The 23,205-nt window shown below is 35.5% G+C and overlaps 1 protein-coding gene across 3 annotated transcripts in view; it reads right to left on the bottom strand.

Annotated features, from left to right (window-relative positions):
- The window catches only part of tiam1a (TIAM Rac1 associated GEF 1a), a 76,047-nt gene that overhangs the window by 47,163 nt on the left and 5,679 nt on the right, over positions 1–23,205 (bottom strand). Inside the window, exon 1 of one of the 3 annotated variants that reach the window (XM_067397935.1) lies at positions 10,087–10,261. The exons of the other annotated variants lie outside the window; for them this stretch is intronic. The gene's annotated coding sequence lies outside the window, so the exon portion shown is untranslated. Of the gene's footprint in view, positions 1–10,086; positions 10,262–23,205 lie in introns of those variants that run through there. 3 annotated transcript variants of the gene reach the window in all.

The following is a 23,205-nucleotide window of genomic DNA, read 5'->3' as shown; positions in this document are numbered from 1 at the left end:
CAAAAGTCGTGTGCAAAAATTTCAAGCAAAGCTTATGAAATATTCATGATAACCATTCTATTCTATTCTATTCTATTCTATTCTATTCTATTCTATTCTATTCTATAATATTCTATAATATTATAATATTTTGTCCACAGTTCTGATCTGTTTTGATAGTGCCTTAGTACAAAGGTCATGTGCGAAGCTTTGGAGCAAAGATTCATGAGATATTCATGATAACTATTCTATTCTATTCTATTAAAATATCATGTCCACAATTCTTATCTTTACTTGTGTTGATAGTGCCTTAGTAAAGTCATATGTAAAGTGCTCAGATTCATGACAACCATTTTAATCTCTTTTATTTTATTTTTATTCTATTCAGTTATCCTCTATTATATTGTATATTATTGGAAAATAATGACTTATTTACTAAATTCTGATTGGATGAGTCAGATTTGAAGGCATTGTAATATGTAAATAAACACAACTGTGACAACATATTCCTAATTAATGCACGTTTCTATGTTGAACAGTAAACAGTAATTAGTTTTTTTTAATCATTTGGCCATTGCTGCCATCTCATATAAAGCAATAAGCCCTTGAGACCATGTGTTATAGTGGTTTTACCTCCATACTTCACATCAAGCTAAAGACCTCCTCTTACTCATAGTGAAATCACTGTAACGCAAGGCCTCTCATAGCTTATTGCTTTATTTTTTCAGGTACGTGTTCACCAGATTCATCACCATGTTCAGATATCCTGTCTATATCCTGATGTTACACACCCACACACAATTCATTGCCATCATCCTAATTCATCTAGATGCACCAGTCATTATCAGGTTAGAGGCAGTGAAGTTGGGGGAAATGGAGTGTAAATGGGGCTAATTTGTGTCCTCTGTCTGGGGAAAATGGAGTGATGACATGCAGGAAGAGAAGAGGAGGAGGAGGAGGACTGCAGATGGGTCCTCTCACTGATCAGAGAGGAGAAATGTTTGGCTGAGGGGCTCACAATTTACACACTTCCAATGACACGCTTGAACAAAGAGTGCCAGTCTGGGGGAAAGAGAGAGGGAGCGGGAGAAATGGGGAGGGTAAGAGACAAAAGGATAAATGTGGATGAGTCCGTCTGGATGCTGGTGTGTTCTCTTCTCTTATACAAAGCTAAAATAACAAAGTAAAAATGAGACAACTTTAAAAACTTGTGTTGAGGCCATCTTGGAAACAGCACCCAAATTTCCTATTATTTTTTTGCCAAATCTGACTTTTACACAGCAATGTGCTGTGCCAGTCAATCAGTATTTCCTACATTATTCACATAATTCATTATATGGGGAAAATAGTGGATTCAGACACAGCTGTAGACACTTACATGTCATGTCCTGATTGACAAAAAACTGCTTGAGATCTGATCGTTCAGACTGAAGTGCATTTCTCAAATAAAAGAAGAGAAAATGTCTGTTCATTGCAACATTATAAAAAAATAAGGTTATGTATGCATGCGTGTATATATATATATATATATATATATATATATATATATATATATATATATATACACATATATATATATATATATATATATATATATATATATATATATATATATATATATATATACATATATATATGTATATACATATATATATGTATATATATACATATATATATATACATATATGTATATATATATATATATATGTATACACATATATGTATATACATATATGTATATATATATATATATATATATATATATATATATATATATATATATATATATATATATATATATACAATTAAATAAAAAATAAATAAATACATTCAAAATAATATAATTATAAAATTATTAAAAATAAGGTTCATTGCAACAATAAAAAATAAGGTTAATTTTACAATGAGAAATAAAAAATAAAACAAAATAGAACAAAACAAAATAATAAAATAAAATAAAATAAAACACTTGTCTTTATATTGATTCATTGCAATACTTTAAACCACATCCAAATGGATCTGGTTTGTTTTTTGGACTACAAACAACTAAATGGATCTGAGTTGGAGACTGAGTGACAAAAAAAAAATCTGATTTTAGCTGCTTGTCTGAATAAATCCTTTGATGCGTTTTATTATAGAGACAATAGAGAGGGATGTTGTGGGCCAGATTCGAACCTACATTTTCCATATAAGCACCCCAGTATAACACGCCAAGACATTCACTGACTGCAAGTCCAAAACACTAAAGTCATATTTCAGAGTAAAAAGTGTAAAGTTCACACAGTTTTTCTTAAGTCTGGTCTGTAACACTGCGGCAAACTCAGGCTGAACAAACTCTCAACGCACAGCTTGTGTCAGTGTTGTATGAGAGAATGGCCACTAATGCTGACAGTTCACACATCCAGAACGAGCACACGCACTCATTGCTCTGGGATTCCTGCTGCTGACAGTGAATGAGAGGTAGGATCATGTTTTGGCTCGAAGCCCACGGCTCTTCTCGTCTGGCAGGAAGCCCCAATGGAAAGGAAAAGAGGGGTGGAGGAGGCCATGAAAGCCACAACGGTGTTACAGCCCTTCCTCAGTACACCTGAGACCAACGGACAGAAACTTCCACAGCTGATGAGAACAACCTACAAGCCCTGACAGGTCTAGAGAGAGGGGAATTGAGTGTGTTCATAAGGCCTCAAGTCATCTTTTAAGGCCTTAAGAGACATCATTTGAGTAGGAGGGATAATCGTGAGTGCCGGGATTCCGTCATTCTCTCATTCTTCGACTCTTATTCTCTTGCTTCTTTTTTTGCACCTGCGTCAACAAGCAGAACCTCACAAACAAAGTGCTCCTTTAAGAAACTAAAGAAGTGAAAAAAGGGTAGAGAGTTGAAAGACTTGAGCCCTGAAAGGGCAGGAATGTCACACGCAAACAGCAGAGAGACAGACAAACTACAAAAGCAAAGACCGACAGAAAGGTCTTGAGAAGAATAGCTTTCAGACTATTCATCATTTCTTTCTTTTTTCATTTATAAAGGCTTCATGTCTTCTTTAATTTTAAAGAGAAATCAAAAGTCAGAGGCTAATTAGTAATGCTGGATAAAGTCAAGAGATATGAAAAACAATACTAAAAAAAAAAAGGTTAAGTAAGATTTATTTTGTAAAGAGGGATAAAATAAAATAATATTGGTTCACTGCAACAAAAATAAGATTAATTTTGTAATGAGAGGTAAAATAAAATAAAAACAATAAAATTGAAACATAAATATAAGGTTACATTTATAATGAGAGATACAATAAAAAATATAATAAAGTAAAAATAAAATATTTGTTCATTACAACATAATAAAAAATATATATATTTTGAGACAAAATAATGAAAATAAAATAAAATACTGCAATATATATATATATATATATATATATATATATATAAAATAAGGTTTATTTTGCAACATTGTGGCATTCTCTTATTTGAAGGTGGAACTAACTTTACAAAAGTTTCCCTGCCCTTCATGAACCTAGGCTGGTTTGTGGTTATGGGTGCAGCAACACTAGATTTAATTCAGTGCTGGATGATTTCTTTATGGTGGGAAGGCAACAAATCTTATCTCTTCATCATGGCATTTTATGTGTGTGCGTGCTGGTGACACTCAGCCTTTTACCACAGAGACACAATAGAGCTGTTTCTATGGTGCGCACACACACACACGCGTACGTGCCATCGGCCAAACCACTACAAATCAATACCCCATTACCACATCAGTGCCAGACACTATTTAGGCCCAATTCAGAGTGAGACTTACTGCTGACCAACCTGTCTTTTAAAAACCACCTCCATCTCACACACATACCGCCAATGCACGGCCAAAAAACACTCACATACCCGACCATATACACTGTAGTTCTCACCTTCTCCCCCTCAGCAGGCTGTCATGTCCCACAGAAGGTGTCTCATCAAAGTGCGTCAGCAGTGAACACACTTTACCAGACTGCTAATGAGAAGGCTGCTCATTCTGCCAAAATCCTGCAATTCATGATTAACATTAGCAGTTAAGCATTTCATATACAACAGAAGGTCAACTGTATGTAAGGTTTAAAAAACTAAACGTTCCCTTCCCAGTCAACACAAAACATTTGTGGAAACTAATCTACGAAATTTAGATATTGCCATAGTATTGATGTCACACGCATGAGCACATTAATATATGACTGCCCGCATTTATGAACACCCATTCAGTATAAAGTCAAGATGACATAAACTGAAACATCTTAGCTAGCCACCCAACGTTTAATGTTTAATGTAACAGTTGCTAGAGCTAATTATTGTTTACATAACAATAGATGTTATGGCGCTAAACAACAGATGCTTTTACAGGAGCATAAAGAAAACAAAAAAGGCCAAGAACAGAGCCTTGAGGTACCCCGCAGGTGATAATGAGTCACAACCTACTATTTTTATTTTGTACAGCACTTTAGCAAACATTTGTTGTTTTTAAATGTGCTACAGAAATAACTGTGACTTTTGGTCAACAACCTTGATTAACATTATAAGGCCCCGTCCACACGAAGCCGGATCTTTCCCTTTTTTTTTTTCCTCATCTCAAGAAATACCTGCATACACACGAAACCACTGAAACGACTCAAAACGATGTAGTATACATGCCAGACCAATATGTGGTGCTGTAATTCTGCATTCAGAGATACACTCAAACCAGAGAATAAGACTTGGAGCATGCGCATAAATCTTGTGCGCTGTATACAAACTTTAGTAAAGCTTAGAAATAACGCTTTATTTTGGCTCTGTAGCTTCTGAAGCACAAACACGAGCACTGAGAGTCTGCTATTGTTGTTGCAGTTTTGTGCTGTTAGCGGTGTCTGACTAGGGTCGACACGTGGGGTGATGACATTATTGTTTCACAAAATATACGGATTGGCTGTACAAACGAAAATGCAAAGGCGGTGTTTTCAGATTAATCCACTCTGGGACCCGGTTTCAAAAAATAGCAGTTTCACCTTCCGAAATCGCCAGATCCGTGTGGACGAAAAGCCTATCCGATACAAAATTTGTGCATATACACAGAAACGCATCTCCGTGTGGACGGGGCCTAAGTGAACTGCATGGGGGGGATTCAACTTTATAGTAGAATATGGCTACTTTAAAAACAAAATTTATAATTCCCATATGAAAAATCACTATAGCACTGAATGCCACAGGTTATACACACTATTACTCTAAGTTCTAGTGTAGTTAAATATAAATACAAAAGGCAGGATTCTGAGATTACATCTGTGATATTTTTAATGTTACCCTGCCTGGAGCTCTTTCACCAGCAAGCTTACAAAAAGAAAATGTGCATTTCACTATAAAGAGTCTAATGTTTCTCAAATGGGACCACGGTGCCCCCAGGCACCAAGTTTGTGTGACTTTATATTACTGCAATCCTCTGACCCTACTGTATATAAAAGCCTAGTTGAAGCTTCACAGCCTGTGCATTTGCTGGAACCACAGAAAAAGCTTTCGTTGAAAGCAAGAGGCTGCTTTTATCCACACAACCTCTCCTCTGTGCCAAACAAGTGGAAGAGGCTTAACAAAACCTGCACCCGCGCGCCACAAGGCAAGAATGAAGACACTCAAGTCTCTACTTAAAAGAAAGCTAATTTAGAGAGTAAAATAGACCAGCATGCAACAGCAGTCGCTCCTTTCAGCCTGAGATCAGATCTTTTCCAGGTCAGTAGAGGATATTGAGAGAGCCAATCTTTTCTCCCCCGATGACCCGTGGTGAAGAGGAGTCTCTTTTGTGCTTCGACTGAAAGGATGTTAGTTACAGATAGAGACAGGAACAAGCTGGATCAAGTAGCATTAGAGGGATAGTTCACCTAAAAAATGTAAATTCTCTCAACATTTACATGGAACATAAATTCTGAAGATAATCCCAATCATTCTTTTTAATACAGTGTAAGTTAAGGAAGACTGAGGCTGTCAAGTTAAAAAATGACAACAAAAAAAACTATAAAGGTATCATAAAAGTTGTCTTTTGAAACACAAAAGTTTAGGGTGAGAAAATAAAAATGTTTAATTGAATTAATTAAATAAAAAACATTATTAATAATGCTTCAATATGAATGAAAACAACAATTTAAAAGCAAGTTAATATATATATATATATATATATATATATATATATATATATATATATATATATATATATATATATATATATATATATATATATATATATAGAACATTTTTCAAAACATCATCTTTTGTGCTCTGCAGAAGAAAGAAAGTCATGCAGGTTTTTCTCTTTACTTTGAGACACAATTTTAGCTTTGCTACTCTCCCTACTCTCTTTCTTCAACATTATTCCTGTCAATCGTCTTGCTAAAGTCGTAAAGTAAATGAGCAGGTAATCTGTGGTTTGCCTGCAGGTGTGTGGCCTGTCTCAACAGGCTTGCGGTCTAAGATCTTCAAAGATTAAAGTGATCCAAAATCTGTCAGATCAAGGCCTTTGTAGTGACAGGTAAATTGAAATGTTAAAACGGTTGTGGATTTTACTCGATAAATGGTGAGGCTAAAATTGGTTCATCTTTTGTTGACCTAAAGATGTAGGCAGTCTATTCACAACTTTCTGCGCCCCCTCTCATGCACACACAGATCACCTTACTAGTGTTTAAACACACACATGCAAATACTTCCTATATCCACATGTGCACCACCACTTTGTTTGTCTTTTGGTTTTGAAAGAATCTCTTCCTCATGGAACGGGGCTTCTGAAACAGTGCACTGTGCGTGTGTCTTCCTGCCTTCAGGTTAGAAATGTCATTTTTCTGGTTCTACAGGATTTAAAGAAGCAAAAATGCCTTTTGTATTGTATCCATTATGAATGAACATGACATACGAATGACAGAAAGACACATTCACACACCCTTACTGTAGGCATGTTCTTATACACAAAAGTACAGTACATGGAAAAACTCTCTTGCCTTTAATAGAGGTTAAAGGGGAAAGCTCAGACATTTTGACCTTAGAGGAAAGATGGTAACACATAAATGTTAAACGATAAAATTTCAACCCTACACGAATAGCAAAAGCTGTCCACACACAAACACAAAACAGAATTAGTGTAAAAAAGCCACAAATTCATTTTTTTCTCCCACTTCCCCTCCTCATCTCCTCCTGGGGGTCTACGCTTAAACAACCACTGTCAAGTGCTAATATTGAAAGAGGAGGACACGCTGAATGAATGGAGGACACGCTGCATTAAGAAACACATATTAGCAGGAGACAATGGGGGATATCTGTCAGGTCTCGCATATACACATCTAACATGAGGATTATAATACCTCATACGACACAGAATGTTCCTGATGGGTTTACAGAGGCCACAACATCACAGATAATCCATAAGGGTTTTATGCATTTTTTTTCTAGGTTTCTAGGTTCTAAGTATTCATAAGCTGTCAGTGAAATCAATGACTGTGCGTTTGTTTTATCGCTGCTTGAAAAAAACAGCATGAAACTATTTTAGATAATCTGTAACAAGTTTAGAGATACATAAGAGATAAATACATTGGAAAATGTCTCAAAACAATTTCCTAACCTATAACCTTCAAATGCAGATGATTTAGAAACTGCTCTGATCACCATACTCAAAAGACCTTAAAATGTGACAGGATAAAACTTATTCTACATTTGAACACTAGACACTATTGTTAAAAAGTTTGGGATTGGTAAGTTTTTTCAGTGTTTTTGATGGAAGTATCTTACGTTCACCAAGGCTACATTTATTTGATCAAAAATACAATAAAAACAGTAATATTGTGAAACATTATTACAGTTAAAATTTCTATTTTAATATATTTTGAAATGCAATTTATTTCTGTGATGGCAAAGCTGACTTTTCAGCGTCTTCAGTGTCACATGATCTTTCAGAAATCAGTCTAATGCTGAATTGGTGATCAAAAACATTTCTTTAAATTATTACCAATGTTGAAAACAGTTGTGCTGCATAATATATTGATGCGTTTTCTTTGAAGAAAGTTCAAAAGAACAGTATTTTTTTTTAAAGGAATCTTTTATAAATGTAATTTTGATCAACTTGATACATCCTTGCTAAATAAAAACACTAATTTCTTTAAAAAAACACACCTTTACCTTATACAGGTAGCATACATCTTTTGTTCAAACAAATTTAATGAACATAAAACCTTTCCTTTCACTCTTTATCTCCTCTCATCTATTTCATTATCTTCGTTAATGTATACTTTAAACATGCTGTGACCCATTTAAGCCATATTTCCTACCCCCCACACACATTTAGCTTCTCTACCCCCCACGTTTCACCCTGATGCCCTCTGCTCCAGTGGGGCAGAAGAAGGAAGAAATGCCCTGAGGGTCAGAGAAGCCATTCTGTTACTTAGTTCCACTTAACACACTTACAGAGCAAAGCAAAACAACATGATTGCCTTCTAAAGCCTTCATATATACACACAAACACACTTCTATACAAATATAGTATATCATCAGACCAATAAAGTGTTTAAAATACAAGCACATGCATACTGACACACACTCATGCTTGAACACACATGCCCCATTTCACTTGAATAACCAGCAACTACTGCAATTCCCAAAGAATCTCACATATTTTACATGTTAATGTACTGTTTTTACATTTCAGGGTTTTGATTTATATGTTCAGTATTTGAGGAACAATCTTGCCTGCTAGTTGTAGACCTAAAACACAAAGCTATTGCGCTTGGAAATCAATCTGTGTGATAGCAGCCAGTTTTAAAGGAAGGAGTGTGTTTATTGAGTCTAATCCATAGATTAAACAGCATATGACAGGAGCAAGACACATGATAAAGTCCAGATATGAGCTCTTAAAGGAGACAGGTAGTATCTGTCCAGGCTGTTTCTGAGGAGAAGCCAGTGATACGGTGGTGTAGGGAGAGTGTGGTTCATTGTTTGCTGTGTTTGCGCCTAGAGTGAAGTATGCAGGAGTCTTTGTTTGGCCCGTCTGAGTTCCTTCACAGCGCACTTTCAGTTAATTCATTCATAAAGACGCTAGACCGCTGGGAGACCTCAGGCGACCAAGGAATCTGGCACCCCGTGTGCCATCTCTGTCTGACTGCAAACAGCTGAGACCCGCAACAGTGACCCCATGAGCCCAGACAAACCGGAATAAATGTTAGTGGTCCAATGCTTCTAGGTCTTTCTTTCAGGTCTGCTCGTCTCTATATTTTACCTGAACACATTTAAGCTGACTATGTTTTATCTTTTCTCCTATTTTTATTTCACTTTGCTGTCTTTTATGTGTTTTCTCATGTATCTTTCCTCAGAAACTCAGCTCAGCTGCTTTTTCAGACATCTCATCACAATGAATCACATTCCACAGAACTGTAGACCACACACACAAACACACTCCTACACAAAAACACACACTGAACTATCCTGGAGCTACTCTGGTGGTTTACAGTAAAACTTTAAAATGAGGCATTTTATTCATAAGGTAACACAGCAGAACTTGACAAGGCTGCAAAACATTTCTTACACACAAAATCTCTGAGTAGGCTACATTGACAGATCTGTACATACAATACATTCAGAACTAAAGCATACTGTCACTTGAGCTTTCTACTTACAAAAAATGTTAATACTAAAGACAATTTGTGACAAAAATAGAAAGCAAACTAGGAGGTTTACTCCGTCCAGTGAGAAAATTCACACGCACACACAAAGGCAGCATGTGAGAGAGAGAATATGCACTGACGGATCCTCCACCTTGGCTTCCAAACATTTCTGTCTGAATGTGGGGTTTTACGACCACAGAACCATTTGTTTTAGAGACCTCTCAAAGCAAACCCCACATACACACTTAAACACACAGCTTATTGATTGTCCAACAAAGGCACACAAGACAGACTTTCAAAGCCTATATGGCGAGTAAACCTTATTAACCTAGCAGTGTGGCATTTATCACTGTCAGCCGTCCACTCGAGCATAGGCACATGGGACCCAGAGACAGTCCAACACACAGACACAAATGTCCAATTGCAAAGACATCTCTGAAAGACAGCAAAACAGCATGGAAATACAGTTGGTAGTGTGGCATACCTCACGGGTAAATCCTAGGTCCGTTTTTTTGTTACTCAGTAAAGTATCCTAACATCAGCAATCTGAATGTCTCCTAGCTCAGTTCATACAGGTAATGTCTCCTCCAAATACTGGACGTAATCCTGCGTGTCTCTGTGTTTCTCATCTACTAGAACTCCACAACACACTCACTCCAACCATGTGAGGATGAGTCTGTCCACTGAGAGCGCAGAAAGGGGTGTGTGTGTGTGTGCGCGCTCTCTCTCGCTTTCTTTCTCACCCATTTGCTCAACCCTCCCCGTTCCTCCATTTGCTTCTCCTCCCCCTCTCCTTCTCACCTCCCCCCCTCTTTCTCTCTCTTTCTCATTTCACCTCCTCTGGATCAACAGTATCTGCCAGCACGCAGCCTGGGTCTTTGCCCCTAAGCTTTGAGACACCCCGTTTCCTTTTAAATTGCTTGCCTGTGAGCCCCTAAGATAACACACTTATGTACACAAGACCCACACAAGCACATACACACATAATACATGTGTATGATACATTTTAATTATTTTACTAAAAAATAAAAAAAACTTTATTTAAACTACTTAATTTATATTTGAATGGAATTATTAAAAATGAATAAACAAGGTTTTCACTATAGTAATAAAAATACATGAAAATTTACTATATACATGCATTATATTGAGGTATTATGTGAGTAAAATAAAATAAAACAATAAAAAATAAAATAAAATATACATGCATTATGTTGTGGTATTATGTGATAAAAATAAAATAAAAATAAAATAAAAAAAGTCAAACGTCTCTAATATATATATTTTTTTTTCATTACAACACAATTAAGTAAGGTTATGGTTAAAACAAAATATAGTTGTAATGCTAAAGTTTTATATGCATGTACTGATGCTTTGGGAAAAGTTAATGTAAAAAAAAATGTCATGTCTAATTTACAACCCATGCTTTTTGTCAGATTTTGGAAAGTAAGTATTTTCGATGTTGCATTGATTGAATTATCAACACCAAGATATACAACAAAACAATCTATTGAACAAACTGTACTTCTTATCCACAACCCCATTTGTGCAAAATTAAATACAGTGTTTGACCAAAGTCCATAACATACATTACATATCAGACCTATACACAGGCCTATAGAGAGAAGCTTGCTTGTTTTTCCTCTGGATTTATGGCTGAAAACAAAGATATTGTGCAATGCTGCGGGTCATATCCGCCTCTGGCTACTATATCGGTGGGAGAGTGGGGCGTGGGAAACTCCACACTGATCCTAGTTGTGGAGATCAGGGATTTAACCCACAGCAAGCAGCTGGGAGCCGCCAATGCACAATGAACTAGTATTATTATTTCAGAGGCCCCACTGTAAATGGTGGTCAATGAGTAACTAGTGCTTACAAACCTATTGAATAGAAACCATAGGAGTATGTATGCATGTGGATTCCTTGAGTGTTTCCTCTAGAGGCTGCCACAGAACTAACTCCTTCATGCTGTTGTGCCACAGTACAGAGAGAGTTGGAGATTAGGTGGACGCTAATGATCAGATTACTTCATCAGCCTGGACAAAGCAAAAGTTTTATAGCCTCTGTCTGGGTTTCAAACTAGTTTAGATATAGATTTACACACACGCTTACATATTCATAGACATGTACGATCACAAGCAGATATGCATACATACACGGTTACAGGGCTTAGAGACAAGTAAACAGTGACAAAAACAGAGGCATTAGTCTGGTTGTCACTCTGGTAAAGTGTCTTCGGGTCAGGCTTAAGATGAGGGTGGCAGTGTGGGCCAGGATTCTCATGATTATGAGGGACAGATTTAGAGCATTTCACACAGATCAGTGACTATGACAAAACCTGCGTCTGTAGTGAATGATGGGGGGAGGACTGCTACTGAGAAAGAAAGTGTAGAGTAAAGAAAGAAAGAAAGAAAGAAAGAAAGAAAGAAAGAAAGAAAGATCTATATATATGTTTTAATGTAAACTTACAAAGCAAGTCTTTGAGCCAAGGCAAAAAAATAGAATTATAATTTTGTTTGAGGAACATAAATTCGACAAAAATTTGTTATTCACTGAAAGTGTTAATATCTGCGCTATAGCTCATGAAAATAAATAATTTTTTATTAGTGAACAAATCATTCTTTAGAGATCTTTTCTTTTGAATTTTGAATCAGTTCACAAAACCCAAAAATGGGTTAATTTTTGGGTTAGTTCACCCAAAAATGAAAATTCTGTCATTAATTACTCACCCTCATGTCATTCCAAACCCGTAAGACTTTCATTCGTCTTCGGAACACAAATGAAGATCTTTTTGATGAAATCTGAGAGCTCTCTGTCCCTCCATAGACAGCTACGCAACTACCACTCTGACGATTCAAAAAGTTCATAAAGAGATTGTAAAACTAATCCATATGAATTGAGTGTTTTAATCCACATTTTCTGAAGTGTCTCAATCGCTTTATACTATAAAAAGATTTAGTTTAGGCTTTTATTCACATATAAACATTGATCAGCGAATATAAACAAAAGTTCAACTGAACCTGCATGATGTGTGAGAACAAACATTCTCATTGGTTCTCGCAAGTGTCAAGCAAACATTTACCACAACTGATGCGTGGGTTGATGAATGTTTATAGGTAAATAAAAGCCTAAATTATCTGTTCATCATATAAAGCGATCACTCAATTCATTGGATTAATTTTATGATCTCTTTATGAACTTTTTGAAGCGTCAAAGTGGTAGTCGTGTAACTGTCTATGGAGGGACAGAAAGCTCTCAGTTTTCATAAAAATATCTTCATTTGTGTTCTGAAGATGAATGAAAGTCTTACGGGTTTGGAACGACATGAGGGTGAGTAATTAATGACAGAATTTTCATTTTTGGGTGGACTAACCCTTTAATGAAATGTACTGATCTACAGTCGTTATTCACATCCCCTCTAATGTGCTGTTAACTGCTCCAACCAGATATGGCTCGAGAACCAGATTGAGGAACAGATTCGGTTTGTTCCTCAAACAAAGCTATCGAATGGCTTCAGAAGATGTTCATCATCTTTTTTGAAGCTTGAACCCTTCAGTCTCCATTTATTAAAAATGCATGTAAAAAAGTGACTGTAGGATTTACGTTACAATATATTTAGTTTTAAGAGATTTTAAAGGGATGTGCATCATTGCATGACACCTGATGGACTTAAGGAGACATATCAAGTGCATTCTCCTGAAATGCATCTTAGAACTGGTCCAATACATACCAATACTGGTCCAAAAGACCGTGAGAGTCAAACATGTCTGTGCACGGAGAAGGGCGTGGAGAAACAGATGATGTCCTGTACTGCCTTTCATCACCAACTAAACTTCCTCTCAGAACAAAGCCGACACACCTTCACTCCTCGGGGTGTTAGTGACATTCACACAACAAACAGGCTCCAAGGAATCACAATGACGTTTGTATCTAGGATTTACGTTCGGTGATGATTTACCCACAAACACAAGTTCTTCCCTACCATATGATGGCATAGATCTATATGTGTAGAGTTCTGCTAATCCACTGGCTAAATATCATTCACTTCTGACTGGCTGACTGCCACCCTAGAATGATTTAAATAAAGCTGCCATGAACATGTTTAGACAAGTACGCAGAATAACGAAGTCAAGGTGTGAGATGCTCCACCTGTATTCTGTTCTCCAGTGTCTAACACATTGTCAGTCAGATTCTCAAATACACATATGTAATTGTTATAACTTCCTGCACAAACAAAGCTATTCTTGATCAAGAAACAACATGATATGCTATGCTCAATATAAAATATTGAGGACAGTAAGATTTGTTTAAATTAATACTTTTATTAAAGTCCCCCTGTGGTGAAAATCTAATTTTTAATGTTGTTTATATGTCTATGTGGTGTTTTTAATATGCTTTAAGACAAAGCATGTGCAAATTCATAAGTCAACACCATTGCTGAGTATTTTCTCTTTAAAACTGCAATGATCTAAAGACAGTTTACATCACAAACTACCTTGTAACCAATCACATCAACGTGCCGGCGGGCTTTAGCATATCACTAACGGACCGCACAAGGGAGTCTCAAAAGAAGCCAGGTTACCATTATGTGTCTGGCGCTGTAAAAAGTCATACCATTGTGCAGCGTTTACCTCAGTAAGTTGACCGAGTGGATCTCTGAGCTCGTGCGAGTGAGTGGAGGCGGGGCTAATTAGCAAATTAATAGACCTGCGTATAATAAATGAGGCAAGGGCGTAGAGTTACATTCAAGCTATTTTAAGGGATGAAGAATTTTTTTTTTCACAGGAAAAACATTTAAATATATAATTTTGGTGATGAATTTTAAGGGATAAAATGATTGAATACAATGGGACTTTAAGTAATGCATTAAACTGATTTATACTGTTATTACTATTTCAAATAAATGCTGTCCTTTTGATCCTTCTATTCATCAAAAGAATTCTGAAAAAATGCATCACGGTATTAGAATGATTTCTGAATGATCATGTGACACTGAAGACTGGCGTAATGATGCTGATAATTCCGTTTTGCCATCACAGGAATAAATTACATTTTAAAATACATTTCAGTAGAAACCACTTGTTTTAAATGATAATATTTCACAATATTTGTTTTTATCAAATAAATGTAGCCTTGGTGAGCATAAGAGATTCCGTTTTTTTTTTTTTTTCTTTTACTTATTTCTAAGGGCATTCTTATTGTTATATTATTATTCTTATTGTTATTAATAGTATTAATTAAATAATTAGCATATAAAAATGAGGCTATTCAATATGTTGTTCAGTCAATAAATTCATTACAAAAACACCTTCTACTAATTTTCAGTGGACAATAAAACATAGGTTGGGAAAAAAAATTACCTACAACCTTTACAAGATATACTGTAGTACAGATACTACAGACCCCAAAGGCTTGTTTTTGTTCATATCACATTAAATATGGCATGTACTACTAAAGTGTGCTGGATGTGCTCTAAACTTCCAATGCAAGACGTACATCTGATAACAAATCTCTTTTTTCCACAGACTGGTAGGCTGAGGCTTCCCGTCAGAAGGTTTTAATCAGAATTCACAACCAGAAAGAAAAGAAGCTTCTATAAGAAGAATGTCACATACAATAGAGTAGGTAAGACTGCCATTCTCTGATCTTCACTGACTCAAACTCTGATAAAAGAGACTGAAAGGGAGCAGGTGGCTGAGGGGGATAGAGAAACTACATTAAGATCAGTTTAAGATGATGGGTAGAGATAGTTAGAGAGAGTTAAAGAGAAAAATGGTGAAAAAAAGAAGGAATGAGAGTAGAACATCCCCACCTCTTTGTCCCTTTTTCTCTTTCACTGACTTAACGCTTCTGATTGACAAAGATTATTCATTTGGGCTGCAACTCTCTGGTGGTGTACAGTTGTATCACAACCAGGGCAAACAATCTACAGACAGAAAAAAGCAAATTTGCAATGTTTATAACATTATTTATGTAAGAAATTATCCGTGGCTAGGTGTGCAATACACAATTATAATGCATGACATGGAGGCAAAGAACCACCAGATGCGAATAACAAATCTGTTTCACAGACAGGTAAGCGGAGGCTTCCCGTTAGATGGTTTTAAACAGAATTCACAACAGATATATCTATATTCTTAGGCAAACAATATAAAGCTATTTCCATAATTTGACTTTTGGACCCACCATACATATGATCCATGCTGCATGATGTAACACACAGACCTTTATGTAAAAAGTACATGTGTAGATTTATAGATCTAATTCTACATCTAGTTCCTCATTCACCCATCCCAGGCCTATCTTTCCGGTAAGCCACACACCTGCTGACATTATCAGCTCTCTTATCTCTAACAGACTCCACAGCGTGGAAGTGAGTTCACACGTAAATATGGGATATATATACTTTAGTAAGGACCTTAGCGTGGCCCAACTCCTTGATAAACTACACACAAACACAAATAAAAAGCCAACAAACTCAATGAACCTGCATACAAAGTCTCTCAATTAAACTGCTCGAGGACCCTCCGAACCTGTCAGCGTCCTCTTTACAATTACACAGACCAAACACAAAGGTAGAGCACGCCGTGGGATAAACTCTGTCTCCTTGCTCTGCCCTCAGCAAGGTTGGCACGGTCAGCCCGTGGCTACAGAGGCCACCTGGATAAACAAATGAATAAATCACCTCAACAACACCTGTGACCGCAGCCACAGAGCGGCTGCAGGGAGTCTGAATCACAGTATGAATTCTAAAAACAGAAACAACTTATTAAAAAGAGTTTATCATTGCAAAGAACATGAAACATGACAGGAACATTTGGCATTTCCCCGTCTTTGTTTATGGGTGTGACACTATTATATTACATAACACAGGCCTGTAAGTTTCTTACTTTCCAGTGAAAAAAGGAACTTAACATCAAATTTTGGCATCTGTTAGATAGTAAAGATGAGGAAAATATACAAACGCAAATGGACATTTCTTTCTTTGATAAAAGACAGAGTGTAATGTCCCAGGATGTGACTTATCAAAAATTATCTCTGCGTGTGCAAACAAAGTCTAGCAGACGTTTATGTTATGGGAAGCTCGGAACATTACGAAAAATAATATATGATATAGGAACAGAGAGAGAGGAATAAAGACTCGTTATCTTAGCTGTAAACGTTATTTGCACAATGTGACGTATATACATCGCCATTTAACAGCTAGAAAAAACAAACAATTCATTTTGCAACTTTTTATATGAATGTCAAAATTGTGTCACCACCCTTGGTGTGCTTTTTAAACAGCACTTGAAAGAGTTTTCATATACTATCAGTCCAAATTAATATACATTACCATTTAAAAGTTTGGGGTAAGATTTTTTTATGTTTCTCAAAGAAGTAGGGGTGAATTCAGGTTTATTGGGACACTTTTTCTAATTCATCTCAATGGCAAAATGTGTCCCAATCACCCTGAATTCACCCTATGTTCACCAAGGTGGCATTTATTTTATTAAAAAATACAGTAAAACAGTAATATTGTGAAATATTATTACAATTTAAAACAACTGTTTTTTTATTTGAATATATTTTAAATTGTAATTTATTCCTGTGATGGCAAAGCTGAATTGTCAACATCATTACTCCAATCTTCAGTGTCACATGATCTTTCAGAAATCATTCTAATATGCTGATTTGGTGCTCAAGAAACATTTATTATTATTATCAATGTTAAAACAGTTTTGAGGAAACTTTTTTAGGAATAGAATGTTCATAATAATAATTTTTACTGTCACTTTTGATTTAATCCAACGATGCTTTCAGTCAAAACTTTTGAATCATAAACATTGTGTAAATTCAGGGTTAATTCTGTCAGAATCTGGCAACAGCAAAGCAAGATGGAAACTATGCCAAGAGAGAAAAATATTAAGGTAACAATATTCATATAACATAATCTTATTGTCAAACAACACATTTTGAATATGTGTTGAGGTGTTGTAGTGAAGATGCAAGAATAATATTTATAAATAAACTGTACATTCCCTCATATTACTGCATATTAGATGCAGCTTCCTCATGAATTACACAAACCCCAGTTAAGCTCAGTAAAGCTGATGGGCATCTTCTAACCAGACAAGCTAATGCACGAACACTGCTACATTATTACATCTGACAGTAAGCTGAAAATGTGGGCCAAGTCTATTGAGGGCAGGAAACCACTGGTTTCATGGGTCTTCCTTCTCTGGGAGATGTATTATGAATGGGATGAGTATGACAATGAACAAAGGGGTGGATGGAATGTGTGTTTAGATGTGGAAGACGAAAAACAGAAAGACTGTGGAGGATGAAAAATGAAGTTCAGGGAGAGAAGAGACTGTGTGGTGGATAATGGAGTAGAAGGGCAGGGAGGGCTGGCAGAGAGAAAGAGAGAGAAAAGGCAGAGAGAGGTGCGTAGGTGACCCGGGCCACACTCATTAGGCTGGATGCCCAGCCGGAGTGTCCAAGTGCTGAGATTTCCTCCAATTTACATCAAAGCCCCTGGGACACAAGACCAGGCTCCAAATCGAGTCAAACGTTCAAGCGATGCAGAAAAAGAGAGGTCTGGCCAACTGGGGTTGAGAAGAAATTAATTCTGAGAACACACACGCCAAGATGGGGCTTGTGGGACAACATCGTGGAGCAATTTATGTTCTAAAATTGAAATATGCAAATCTAATCAAAACGAATATGAGGGAAAGGAACAGGGCCGGGTCGACTTTGATTGAGGTCTTCAATGTGACGTCTGTTAATCTGAGGGAAATGTAGTGTATACGCTTACTGTCTGCTTCATGTAGGAGTCTTGTATTTTGCATACTGACAGCTTACTGGCTGATGGATGGATTATGGAATTTTATATGGAATATCCTGTAATATGAGGGTTCTGTACACAGTAAGAAAAAAATCTGTAGAAAAATGGATAATGTCCTGGCAGAAAATTAGCAGTAGTTTTCCGTTAAGTTTACAGGCATTTCCTTCAACCCTAAAACACAACACAATGCAACGTGCAATTTAAAATACAGGTAGAACACCTGTGAGAAATCAATACGAAAAAATTCTCTCATATTAACAGTACATTGGGTCTAGTTTTATGGACTTTTCTTGGAGTGTAGGAATGGTACATGTTCACTACTTCATGTCTTATGATCCTGATGAGATGTGATTCAGTAGATACACACACAAAGGTTGTTTGTCAACATTGTGAAATGTAAATACATGACTGTACACACGTAAATGCACAAAGGAAGACTGCGGTGTTCATAAGAATGATTTTAGTGCCTAAGGCAAGATGCAACCTCTACAACAACACAACTGAGAGAACTTCATATAGAATAACATATATGTTGATTGATGTTTTTTTGTTATATTTGTTTGATGCATTAAATTGATCAAAAGTAACATTTATTTTTGTTGCAAACGATTTCAAATTTCCAATAAATGCTGTTCTCTTGAACTTTCTATTCATCAAAGAATACTGAAAAAAATGTATTACTTTTTTGTCAAAAAAAATTAATATATATATTATATATATATATATATATATATATATATATATATATATATTTTTTTTTTTTTTTTTTTTTTTTTTTTACATGCATTTTTGATCAACGAAATGTACTGTTGGTGAGCATAAGAGACTTTCTTAAACCCTAAACTTTTTAACAGTAATGTATCAGACCAAAATCTGACCAACCTGTGAAAAAAAAGTATATATAAAAATAAAGCTAATCTGAATGAATATGTAAATCAATATATGCATATGTAAATTCAGTCTGTTTCATTAAAGGGTTAGTTCACCCAAAAATGAAAATTCATTAATTACTCACCCTCATGTCGCTCCAAATCTGTAAAACCTTTGTTCATGTTCGGAACACAAATTAAGATATTTTTGATGACTTCTGAGAGGTTTCTGTCTCTCCATAGAGATCCAATGCACAGCTCCAAGGTCCAGAAAGGTGGGAAAAAGACATCATTTAAGGACTCCATGTGACTCCAGTGGCTTAAACTCAGTGTTATGAAGCGACATGAGTGCTTTGTTTGTGAAAATAAAAACATAATTTACAAATTTATTTAAAAAACAATATTATCCAAAGCGTGTTCATGCAACAATGTCATCTCACACATTATGAACTCTTATGAACATTCACGCATGTGTGTTAAGTAGAAGCGCAAATCTGAACACAAGTTCTCATGAACGTGCATTGCAGATCAATATTTTTGTAAGTAAAGTGGTAAATTATGTTTTTTCGCAAAAACAAAAAACAAAAAACCTCACGTCGCTTCATAAAATTGAGTTTGAGCTACTGGAGTCACATGGAGTACTTTAATGATGTCTTTTTCCTACCTATCTGGACCTTGTGGTGGTTGCGTTGGATTTCTATGGAGGGACAGAAACCTCTCAGACTTCATCAATAATATCTTAATTATAATGTTATGATATGGACAGTGTATTACAATGCCAAATGTTTAGCTGTCTAAATGATAACTTCGAATTGACTTGTACTATTCTTAAATTAAACAAAGAGCTTATCGTAATAATTAAATAATAACTAAAATATTTGAAAATTATTTATAATTAAAAAATAGAATTTTACTATTACATGTTACCATTTTGCTATTACAATACTAATTTAGAAAACTAACTCTAAGCCTATACCAAACCATAACACTGAACTTTTAATGTTTTAAGAAGTGAATAAAGACATTTTAGGCCTCTTTACGATATGAATCATTTTTTCTATTTGATTTTTTTAGCCAGCTTCTGTGGATAATGAGTATTTTAATTATAGTAAGTAGTACCTAAACTTCCAGAATACACTTTTAAACCCACAACCCCTCTCCATACAGATCCTTTTTTATGTTTTATGTCTAGCCAAGACTGTACGTTTACCCAAGCATCTTTCTCATCGTCTTTCATCATTGTTACTGGAACAATAGCTCTGCTCTAGTTTCAACACAAAACACAAATACAAGTGCTCAGAGATATAGAGCATGCAAATCAAAAGTGATGCAGCAGCGTTGGAGCATCCGCCCGTGGCATCTCTCACTTCCTTTTTCTCTAACTGCCCTCACTCACTTTCTCTCTTTCATTCCATAATGTGAATCTCTTATTTCCAGGTCAGGCAGAAAGGATGTGATCTGTCTCTAATTCCTCTCTTATAGTTTTGCTTGTCTTGTTACATCAGCTAACTGGATGAAATGTGTGTGAAATTCTCACTCAGGCACATATTTAAATTATGAATGCCTTTTAAATGAAATTCAAAAATGAAATGCGGAAACTAAAAGGATGTAATTTGAATTTAAGGAAGCAGAATTAAAATGTGGAATTTTTGAGGTATGAATAACATCATAATAATCAAAGTTTAAATGTCATCTATACATATTCTGAATTGTACAGTTTTACACAAGAACATACATCATTACTGTATGTGAGAGCTGTAAATTGAGTTTTGAACATAAAAACAAACACAGATAAACACTCTCACAGGCACCCAAACCCACATAATACAGGGCATCTGAAATCCCTTCAAGACTTCTTAAGTGTTGAAGAGATGCTTAACCATCATTTTGATGAGGATAGCAGAAAAGGGGCATAAGTAGAGAAAGACGGAGAGAAACGGGGGGGATTAAAACATCAGAAGGTAAAAATTCCTCTCAGACTGATGTCCTGTCCCAAAGGAAAGAAAAAAAGAATAATCCTTCCCTTAAATGGACAGCCTGCAGTTTTACCTCCCACAGAGTTCTCCAGTACCACACACATACACACACACACACACACACACACACACACACACACACACACACACACACACACACACACACACACACACACACACACACACACACACACACACACAAACAGTAGCTGAGTAAGCAAATGTATACACTCTTACCAGCTTGTTTGTCCTAAAGATATACCTAGGCCCAGCCTTCAATAAATAAAGCCAGATTGACAGTTTTTGATAGACTAACCACAGCATATTCTGAGAACTGAATTTACCAACACTTATGTTTAATTTTATATCATGGCAGGAACTTTCCTTTGATGTCTATTGTTTTGCTTGTTTAATTTTATACATTGTGTTTTAAATGTTCTCTTATTTTCTAAATTATTTATTATATATATATATATATATATATATATATATATATATATATATATATATATATATATATATATATATCATTTTTTGTAATTTTGTCCAACCACAGCATTATTCAACATATTCTATTGTTTTTATATTGAGCTATTAATAATGTTTTAAGCTAAAAATGTTTTAAGCATATACCTACGGAAGAGGATTAGGGCCAAGCAATAAAAAAAAAAATAAAACCATCTCGAGATTAAAGTTGTTAAATTTCGAGAAAAAAGTCGAGATAAAATGTTGAGAATAAACTTGTTAAATTACGAGAAAAACTCGTTAAATTTCAAGAAAAAAGTCAAAATAAAATGTTGAGAATAGTCATTAAATTATGAGAAAAAAAGTTATTAAATTACGAGAACAAATTCATTAAATTACGAATTTGTTCTCATAATTTAACGACTTTTTTTCTCGTAATTTAATTACTTTATTCTCAACATTTTATCTCAACTTTTTTCTCGAAATTTAACAACTTTAATCTCGAGATGGTTTTATTTTTTTTATTATTGCTTGGCCCTAGTCCTCTTCCGTATATACCAGAATATTTCTCTATTTAATTTTTTGTATATGTTATCTTTTATTTTATGTTATATATATTTTTTTTCAACCACAGCATTATTCTGAGATTATTTTATTTTATTTTATTTTATTTTATTTTATTTTATTTTATTTTATTTTATTTTATTTTATTTTATTTTATTTTATTTTATTTTATTTTTGGGTTCAGGTAAATGACCCAGGCCAGACTCAACTGTCATCTATGCCTTAGCTCTGATGATTTCAGGTTTTACTATCCTTTTGGGGACATTTGTTCTCTACAAAGATAGCAAAACCTGACCCCCACACACAGAGAGCTATAAAAGAAGTAATTCCCATTCTCAAACAGCAGACATGGCTGAAAGGTCAGCTGAGGACACTTAAGAGACTTGAATAGCTTCAAATAAATGGCTAGTGATAGTTGGCACAAATTCTGAGAAATAACCTCTGCCCCTAGAGATCTGACCTGAGTATACTGGAGAATAATTCAAAATCGGTCAGATCGCACATCTCATGCACAGAATCCACAGACAGACAGTCTGCAAGGGCAAATGAAGACAAAAACAAAAACAAAGTCTACCAGCGATATTATGCAGTTAAACAGAGCTGCATCTGCATGCTTCATTAGGATGCTGAGAGTTATCAGAGATGCAGACATCCACACACACGGCTTTGTCCAATCACCCCTGCACTCTCAAAAATCCCACCCACTCTCCCATTTGCCTCCAGGTGTTCATTTCTTTCTCAGTACGCCCCCCATTCCAATTAATGACTCTAATTGCATCCCTTGTCTAACGAGCTCAGAGAAAGGAAGAGGACTGTTTTTACCAGCTCTGAAATAACCTTAACCAAAAAGCAGAGGTCAGGAATGAAAACTGCCTCTGGTATCCAACATGACGCTTCACAAC

Source organism: Chanodichthys erythropterus, chromosome 10 (genome assembly GCF_024489055.1).
Source record: "Chanodichthys erythropterus isolate Z2021 chromosome 10, ASM2448905v1, whole genome shotgun sequence".
Lineage (NCBI taxonomy): Eukaryota > Metazoa > Chordata > Actinopteri > Cypriniformes > Xenocyprididae > Chanodichthys > Chanodichthys erythropterus.
This window is presented reverse-complemented; position numbering and strand designations above follow the sequence as displayed.